This window comes from Arachis hypogaea, chromosome 3 (genome assembly GCF_003086295.3).
Source record: "Arachis hypogaea cultivar Tifrunner chromosome 3, arahy.Tifrunner.gnm2.J5K5, whole genome shotgun sequence".
NCBI lineage: Eukaryota > Viridiplantae > Streptophyta > Magnoliopsida > Fabales > Fabaceae > Arachis > Arachis hypogaea.
This window is the reverse complement of record NC_092038.1, coordinates 28,423,900-28,433,662: the sequence shown is the minus strand read 5'-3', so window position 1 is coordinate 28,433,662 and position 9,763 is coordinate 28,423,900.

Genomic DNA, 9,763 nt, shown 5'->3' with positions numbered 1-9,763 from the left:
GTTTAAATAAATATTTAGAAGATGTATAAAAATATTTAGAACAAAATTTATCTCTAATTTTTTTATTTTTCAAAAAAATTTAGTCATTCACAATTAAAAAATTTTTAAACAATTCACTTGACATAAAATTATAAATTTTTAAGAATAAAATATCTTTTTTTAATATTATTTACAAAAAATTACATCAAAATATGACATCTAAAGTCTTTTTTCAGAATATATATTTAATTTATATCTAGTTTTTTTTGGGACTTTTTTATATTGACTATTAAACAAAAAAATGGTTAAATAATAATAATAATAATAATAATAATAATAATAATAATAATAATAAAATAAAAATACTATTTATTTATTGGTAATTTTTTAAAGTTAATTTTAGTTTTTTTTGGGACAATATCAGTTGAAATTTTTTTTAAATATAAATATTATAAAGAATCGATTTCGTAATCATACGAGAGATGCATTTTTAAATGATTATTTAACGACATATATAAAAACAGAAATATTTGATTGTATTGAGAATAAAAAATTACTAAATCTTTTCAAAATATAAAACCTAAAAAAATAAAATTTAATTTTTCTATTATTATTTGAATTATTATTTTAGTATTTTAATTTGTTAGTTAGATAATTTAAAGACTACTTATATTTTATAATAACAAAGAACAATTATAAAAATTATTATCATATTATATATATTGCTCCCACTTACAAAATTTTTTGGATCCGTCACTGTTGACAAGCCATAATCTACTAATGTATTAATTTTATTCATGAATGATATGGAATTTTTAGGAAAAAAATTAATATTAAAATAACTATAAACAATTTTTAAATTTTTTTTGGTAATTTAATAAACAATTGTTCTCTGAATAAAAATTCAATTATGCACATATTGTTTAGGGTAAAAAACAGAAATAAGCCAGTGGAGGAAAGTTGTTACATGATTAAGCCAAATTGAAGATTGATTCACAAATGAGCCAAAGCATATTTTTATGTAATTCGAACCTATTTGGTTTGAACTAGGTTTCCATATAAATCGAACCTATTTGGTTCGAACTGCTAAGACATAATTCGAACCTATTTGGTTCGAATTACTCACAAATTGGTCCCATCACATAATTCGAACCTAATTGGTTCGAATTACTCATGATTTAGTGCGTCCACTAATTCGAACCTAATTGGTTCGAATTACGTTAAATTGGGCTATATAAGGAGTTCGAATCAAGAAAATTTGAACCACTTCTCACTTACCCTACCCCACAAAATCCCAAAGAAAACGACCCAGATTCGATCCGAGAAATAGTTGAACCGAAGACTCAGCTGATGGGGGACGATCCTGCAAGGCTGTACCGATTGGACGGGGTTGCTCATATAGCCGGGGTCATCAACGACGAGGTTAGTAGATAGAAAATTTTGTGCACACGATTTATTTGAGTTAGTGATTTTGCATGTGGTTTTAGTGGCAGTTTATGTTAGTGGTTTATTGTGATGGTATTGCAAATGGTTTATTTAAGATGTTTTGCATGCGGTTTAGTTGGTGGTTTAGGGTAAGGGGTTTTATGTAAGTGGTTTTATATGCGGTTGTGTTAATGGTTTATGTAAGTGGTTTATGTTAGGTGGTATAGTTAGTGGTTTATTGTAGTGGTATTGCAAATGGTTTACTTTAGTGGTTTTGCATGCGGTTTAGTTGGTGGTTTAGGGTAAGTGATTTTTGTAAGTGGTTTTATATGCGGTTGTATCAATGGTTTATGTTAGGTGGTATAGTTAGTGGTTTATTGTAGTGGTATTGCAAATGGTTTACTTTAGTGGTTTTGCATGCGATTTAGTTGGTGGTTTAGGGTAAGTGGTTTTTTGTAAGTGGTTTTATATGCGGTTGTGTTGATGGTTTATGTAAGTGGTTTATGTTAGTGGTTTTATATGTGGTTGTGTTGATGGTTTATGTAAGTGGTATATTGTGTTAGTTTTTTTTTGGTTACCGGTATTGTATGTGGTTCTAATAATGCGGTCCATTTAATGCGCAGCCACAGTGATGCATCAGGAGCATGCGGCGGCAACAAGGCATGCCACTCGATGAGCGTTATGTTCCCTACTTACAGATGGCCGGGTTGTACCATCTGACTAGGCTGAACGATAGATGGTTCAGGTTAGATGAGCCCCTTGTCAGCGCCTTCGTCGAGTGGTGGCGTCCTGAGACGCACACCTTCCATATGCCCTTCGGAGAGTGCACGATCACGCTTCAGGACGTGGCATACCAGTTGGGGTTGGCAGTGGACGGGTGTTATGTCAGCGGTTGCCTTACAGATTTCCATATGTATATCAAGGGTGGACGTCCAGCTTGGGTTTGGTTCGAGGAGTTGCTTGGAGTGATTCCTCCTCCGAGCCAGGTTCAGAAGTACGCAGTAAACTGCACCTGGTTCCAGGAGACTTTCGGAGAGTGTCCTGAGGGAGCCGATGAGGAGACTATGCGCTGATTTGCTCGTGCCTATATCATGATGTTGTTAGGCACTCAGCTGTTTGCCGACAAGTTCGGCAACCACATTCACATCAGATGGCTTCCATACGTAGCTAGGCTTGAGGAGATGGGTTCCTACAGTTGGGGGTCTGCAGCATTGGCATGGTTGTACCGGTGCATGTGCCGAGTGGCAAACAGACATGTGGTGAAGTTAGCGGGCCCACTACAGCTACTTCAGTCCTGGATCTTCTGACGCTTTCCCAGGTTTAGGCCTGCTGGGTACGATACGTGCAGCTGGCCTTTGGCATCGAGGTATGCTACTCAGGCTTTTATATTTCAAGTTAAAATAGCTAATGTTCATGTACGTTTGTAGTGTATTACAAATATGTCATACTTCTGATTAACCATAACACCCATGTGTGCTGCAGGTGGTCAGGTTATAGCCCTTCCTACAGCGAGAAGGGTCCTAGAGTACAGAGCACGCGACTGAAGATAGACATGTTTCAGCCCAGGGATGTGAGTGTTGTTCCGGTTACTTTTATTTGAATAACTAGACATCAGATGTTTCTGTATAATAAGATTTGGCGTGACAACATAGCTATTTTTTTTGCAGTTTATCTGGATGCCGTATAGCTCCCCCGATGTACTTCAGGTTGTGCATCCGGAGGCGTTGGAGCCTCGACACATGGCGGTTTGGCGGTCTGTCACGTCACTTATCTACTTTGCCGTTGTAGAGTGGCATCAGGTAGATAGGGTTCTACCGCAGTTCGGTGGTGTGCAGCCCCTCCCGCGTCCCGCCCTTAACATTGACTTTCTGATGTCGAAGGACGAGAGAGGCGGTGAACGTTGGTACCCGTCCGCTTTACAACATTTGCATATTCTTTGGGAGACCCGTGCGAACCATGTCCTCTGGTTCGATGTTGTTGCCGACCCTGGACCTTCGCACGCCTACCTAGACTGGTGGAGTCGGCATGGAAGAGGTTCTTATCACCCGAGTTTGATCTGGGGGATCCGAGGGACATTTCTATTCCTGTCGAGGCGTCATAGAGGGGTCCTGGCCGAGTTCCCGACATGGATCGAGTCGACGACGTCCCTGATAGGCGTCGGGTTGAGAAGAGAGCTCGTGTTGGGACACGACGGAGCCAGCGTGAGTGGAGGTGACTACAGCAGGCTATGGAGGGGGTGATGAGGCAGGTAGGGGTGGTGGTCGAGGATGAGGTCGTGGAGGCAGACGGAGGGCACCCGTTGCGGGACACGAAGATGGTGATCTTCATGACGTGGACAGTAGGGGTAGGGGTGCAGTCGGAGTTGTTAGTCCCCATCATGGCGTCCTTGGTGGAGAGGGGTGCGCCACCGGAGATCCCACTGCCCATGGTGAGGCTGGACTTGGGGAGGGGCCGCTCGGAGATTACTTCGTTGGAGTTCCCTCTGACGACCACACACTTCAGGAGAGTACGCCATGGATGAGTCCGAGTAGCACGTTTTCAGACTTTCTTGCCGGTGTTGGGTATGGTGGGGATTTTGGTGGATCCCCCTTCTTAGATGAGATCAGTGCCATCATGCATGATGATGAGGCTGCCCGTGGGCAGAGTCAGACGACGGGAACACATGCACCGTTACATGTCGATCTGAATGAGCCTCCCTCCGTGCCTCCTCCTGAGTATTTCGCTTTGGGTGGTACCCCAGCTTCAGCACATACTGTTGGGTCACATTCAGTTGTCGGGCCGTCCTCGTCCCGACCGGTACATGTCCAGCCTAGGACGCCTGTACAGCCAGCCCCGCAGGACGAGAACAAGGACGACGAGATCGAGGATGAGGAGCCGCTTATCCAGAGAGGTCAAAGGACACGGGTTCCACGTCGTTGCTTCACGGGGTCGCACCTGTTTAGATGATTTCTGTGCCGAGTTGTGTGTTACCTATCTTCGTCTATGTATTTTGTTATCAGTGTTACTTAGTATCCACCTTTAAATGTATGCCTGTGTTACTATGAAAACATCTGTACTTTGCATTTTTATGTTACTTAAATTCCGCATCATGTCTTAGTTAATTTAATTCATAGACTAATTTATATCCATGTGTGTTCAACAGACATTTCGTTTAAAACTCCTTAAACGAAACATATTTATCAATTACGATCCCATGCACGTAACATATTCAGATCTGTTCTTTAGTAATTCGAACCAACTTGGTTCGATTTACAACTTTAAGTAATTCGAACCAATTAGGTTCGAATTATGTGATGCAAACAATTCGTGTGTACAATAGAGTTCGAATTATGATGTTGAAGTTCGAACCAAATAGGTTCGATTTATGTGGAAATGTAGTTCGAACCAAATAGGTTCGAATTACATATAAATGTGTTTTGGCTCATTCGTGAATCAATTTTCTATTTTAACTTATTTATGTAACAACTTTCCTCCCATGGTTTATTTGTGTTTTTTACCCTATTGTTTAGGGTGTTTTAAAACTATCTCTAGATCGGGGTGTAGAAAATAGGAATGGACTACACGGTTTGCAAGGAAGACTGACAGGGGAAGGCGGGAAGCCACAATCCATTTCTTTTTCTTTAAAATGGATTATAAAAATTTTAATATTCTACGAGTATCTAAATTCTTGCAGTCAAACAAAATTTGATTTTATATGTGAATTGCATAATTAAATTTCTCAAATCAACTTAAACCTTTATCAAAATTAATATTATCTTTCTGTAAAAATAAAATACAAATTTATAGTAATTTCTATGGAATTTTTATAAAGCATTATATATTATATTTAAAATAACATGTTTTTAGGATATATGGTAAAATTATTAATTAAAAGAATTTAGAAAAGATATAAAAGAAATTAATCTTTATTTTATTTATTTTAACGATCCCGCTAGAGAATTAATTAGGAATGTAGTCAACTTAGAGCTAACTAGTTGATACATAGATTTATTAAAAAAAAAAATCCTTTACTATCCTAGCTAGACTTTTTCTTATTTTACTAATAATAATCTTTTTATGTATTATTATGATACATATTAACTAAACTTTTATATTTATGCTCAAAAAGAATTAAATATCTTTAGGAACCATAATATAATATCGTCTAGACTCAGTGTCTGTCTTCCCCTTCAAGAATTACAAGTATCTTTTTTTGGTTTTGAGCTTTTAGCTCCTAATGAGTAGGTTATAAAAGTAATTTCAAGTTTTGAAGGGAAAGGACAACGATCTTTTTTACGGTAAGGGAAAGGACAACCATGCAAAAGAATAAGCACGCAATGTTGTTCCGCAAAAAGAAAGAAAAGGGAGGCCCTCTCAGATGCAATCTACAGTAATTTTGCAAACTAAGCAGAAAGGTGGTTTTGGTGAGGAAGTAAATTTAGACATGTATGATATGGTGTTGTATCTTTTAAGTGAAGTAATAACGACAGCCAGAGATAAAACATAAAAGAGAGAGAGATATTAGAAAAAGCTGTGAGGGGTGTCCCTTTCAAAAGGTGTGGTAGTGGCATGTAAAGGTGTCTACTCTATCAAAGGGCATCAACCGGTCACTGCCTTTGGATAAAACCAACGGTTCCCAACTTCTAAGTTCTAAGAAGCAAATTCTAGGCTAATTTTTTTTGGGTTTGAGTTGACATTGGTGATAAGTGATATAGTTTAAGGTTGTAATTTTGAATATTTTTTAAAATTTTGGAGGGTATAGAAATGATTGGATCTAACTTTTGTATTCTAATTTTTTTTTATATATTTTTGAAGTAGATATGGGAAGGTTTAATTTTAGAAATTGAAAGATTTGATTTTTATATTCTAAAAATTAGAGAGTTCAATTTTTGTATCTCTCAAAAATTAGAGGGCCTGATTTCTATATTCCAAATTAAATGGTGTTATATTTTAAATTAAATTTCATAATTAAAAAAAAACATTATTATCAACCATAATATAATAAGAATTATGCTATGTGTACACTAAAATCAGCCATTAAAATCAACCACTAGTATAAAATACATATTAAAATATAAATACATATTAAAAATAAATTAAACCACACATGTATTTATACACAAATACATTGGTGGCTGATTTTAATGACTAATTTTAGTGTACAAATAATATTTTTAATATAACAAATAAAAAATGCAAATTCTACTAAGTTCTCTTTAAAATAAGGGTAATTTTTATTTTTTAAATCTATTAAAAAATAAAAAAAAAAAACAGATAATAAACTCTTGAATTTAGTGATAACTATTAAGAATATCAATTCTTTGATATTATATTTGGGAAAGTATAAAAAATTAAGTCTCGAACCAGCCAACTTAAACAATTCAATTGATTATAATAATTTTATTTTATTTTAATAAATTATAATTTGAATAATTAACAGTAATGGTTGATTTGAAAAGTTTAGAGGGTGTATTAATGGCTGATTAAAAAATTTAGAGGGTGTAATAACACTGTAGCATCAATCACGGTGAAGAATTGGAAGTGCATATTCTTTCATGCATTGAGTGTTCTTTAGCTCTGTTGTTTTCCGCCGTTTCCATTTCTTGTAACCATTAGAATCACCGCATCGCTCACTCCTCATTTTGCCGCTGCACGAGCCACCGTTTGAACCATCGTGTCACTTCATTCTCGATCCTTTGACGTGATTGCCGCATTTGAAACCACCCCATCGGTGTCTCATCATTCCGCCGCCGTACGAGCTATTCTTCTTCGTTGGACATAGTCGCCTCTACTGCTGTGGGATCTGCATCGCCGAACATCATCGCGGTCTCCATTCGTCATGACGTAGCCACCGTCGGACCCCATTCACGACGCGCGATCAACTATTTCGATCCATGGTGACTCTTCCACTTGCAATGCACGACCTCCGTAGCTTCCTTCTCGCAACGCGCCACCGCGAGTCTCCCACCATCTACGCAACGCCGTCCAAGACGTTGTCGCCGGCCACTCTGCGGTCTTCTCCTCCTCCTATTTAGTTTTGATGATTATTTTAACTAGTTTTTTATGTTTTTTTTCCTAAATTTTGGACGATTCTTTTTATTAATTTTGAATGATTTTTTTCTATGTTTTGTATGTTTTTTTAGGATTTGGATGTTTTTTTATTAGTTTTGGATGATTCTTTTCATATGTTTTGTATATTTTTTTTAGCATTCGAATGATTCTTTATCTTATGTTTTGGTATGTTTTTTTTGGAATTTCAATTTTTTTTTAAAAAGAGAAATTTGGGTTTGCATAATAAATAGTAAAAGGTGAATTAGAGTAAGAAGAGGTAATTAATAATTATTAATATTGTATCTTTTAAAATATAAAATTTAAATAATTATTAATTAATAATTATTAATTAGTATAGAGTAAAATTCAAAATAATTTGTTGGCTTATTTTTGGTTGGACCCTCTCTTAGTTTCCTAATAGACATTTACGTGTTTAGCCTTAAACCTAATTCACTTAAATAGGAGTAATTTTAAAATGATAACTTTTAAAATAAATATGTAAAATTAATCTCAACAAATTACAGATTAAATATTTTAATTTTTAATAAGTTTTTTATTTTATGCTTGAGAATTATTTTTATCAAACATATTAGCTCTTTCGTTGTTTTTATAGGAAATAAATATAAAATATATTTTTAATAAATTATTGTCTTATAATAAAATTTATTAGAAATTTTTTAGTCTAATATATATATTAAAAATTTGATTAAAAGTGATAAAAAATTAATTTTCTAATGAAAATAATTTTTAATTATTTTTAGAAAATAAAAAATTATTAAAACTTAAAATGTCTGATCTAATTGTCTGAACTAATATTTTTTAAGACCAATTTAAATATCTACTCCAACTTTTAATTCGGGAGAGGTTATTGTCAGTATTCTAGGCCTATTGTCACATTTTAATTCATGTAATCTTGTTCAATCATCCTAAAATATCCTTCTTTTTATTTTAAGTAAATTACTAAAATAATAGTCAAAAGTTTATGTTGTTAACAAAAATAATTTTAAAAAATATTAATGACAAAATATCTCAAAAAAATTAAAAAATGTGACGAAAAAAATTAAATAGTAAATATATATATATTATTAAAAAAGACACTAGAGATTATATTTTAATGTAATTTTTTGTAAATATTATTTAAATAATAAAATATTTTTATTTTTAAAATTTGGTAATTTTACGTCAAGTGAATTCTTTTAAAAATTTTATTTTAAATGGCCAATTTTTTTGAAAAATAAAAAAAATCCAAAGATAAAATATTTGCTCTGAATTTTTTGTGTCTCTTCTGAATATTTATTCAAATATTTTCACAAAAATTTAAATCAAATAGATAAATCAATGCTAAACATGAACGTTTTTTTTGTCATTTATAAAAAAAATATTTATTAATCATTTTGTCACATTTTCAGCTCATTCACGGACTGCTTTATTGAAAACATCTTTCAAAAACTTTTTTATGAGCATTTGAATCTTTTGAGTATCGATTTAATAGTTAATTCTTCAATTTTGCACTTAAGTTAATAATTTATTAAGTACAATAATTTTAATATACTCAAATTTATTATTACTAATAATATTAAATTAAATAAATATTATATTCATTATTTATATTGTTGTGTTTTTTCTTGAATGAAAAGTTTTTATATCAATATTTGTAAATTTTATTATATCAAACTATGATTAGAAATTCAATATTAAGTTCTTTTTTCTTTTTCAGAAACTCACAGTAATAATTTTCAATACGGAGCAGCAAGTATGTATATGCTACATAATAATAAAAAAGGAAATTAACAAATGAGATATAAGTTATAACGTATATATTTATCAAACATTTTAATTGTGATAATGCAATTTAAACTAGTAGTATTCTAAAGTTATCAGAATTTTTCCTTCTGGTTTCACAAACTCTATTTCATTTAGTTATTTACTTGATAATTATATTCCTTTTTTTTTTAAAGGAAGTAGCTCAACATCTTAAGTGGAGCGTACAAAGACAATAAACAGAGGCAGCAAAAATTATATAGAAAAAGAAAATAAATTACCCAACACAAAGAATATTAAACTTAATCTTTTGTCATTTTCGACATTGCCATTAACAACAAAAAGGATCCACACCTAGCCACTCCTTGTAATTTGTAAAGGACATTTGGATGATCTCATCAACACCTTTTCCTTTATGCTGGAAAATCCGTCTATTCCTTTCTAGCCAGATGTTCCAAATAATCGCACAGAAACACACCATCCATCTCTTGTGTACCTCCGTACGAAAAGATATCTCAGTCCAGCTCAGGAAATGTTCCTTCAACGTCCCTGGGCACGTCCATTGTCT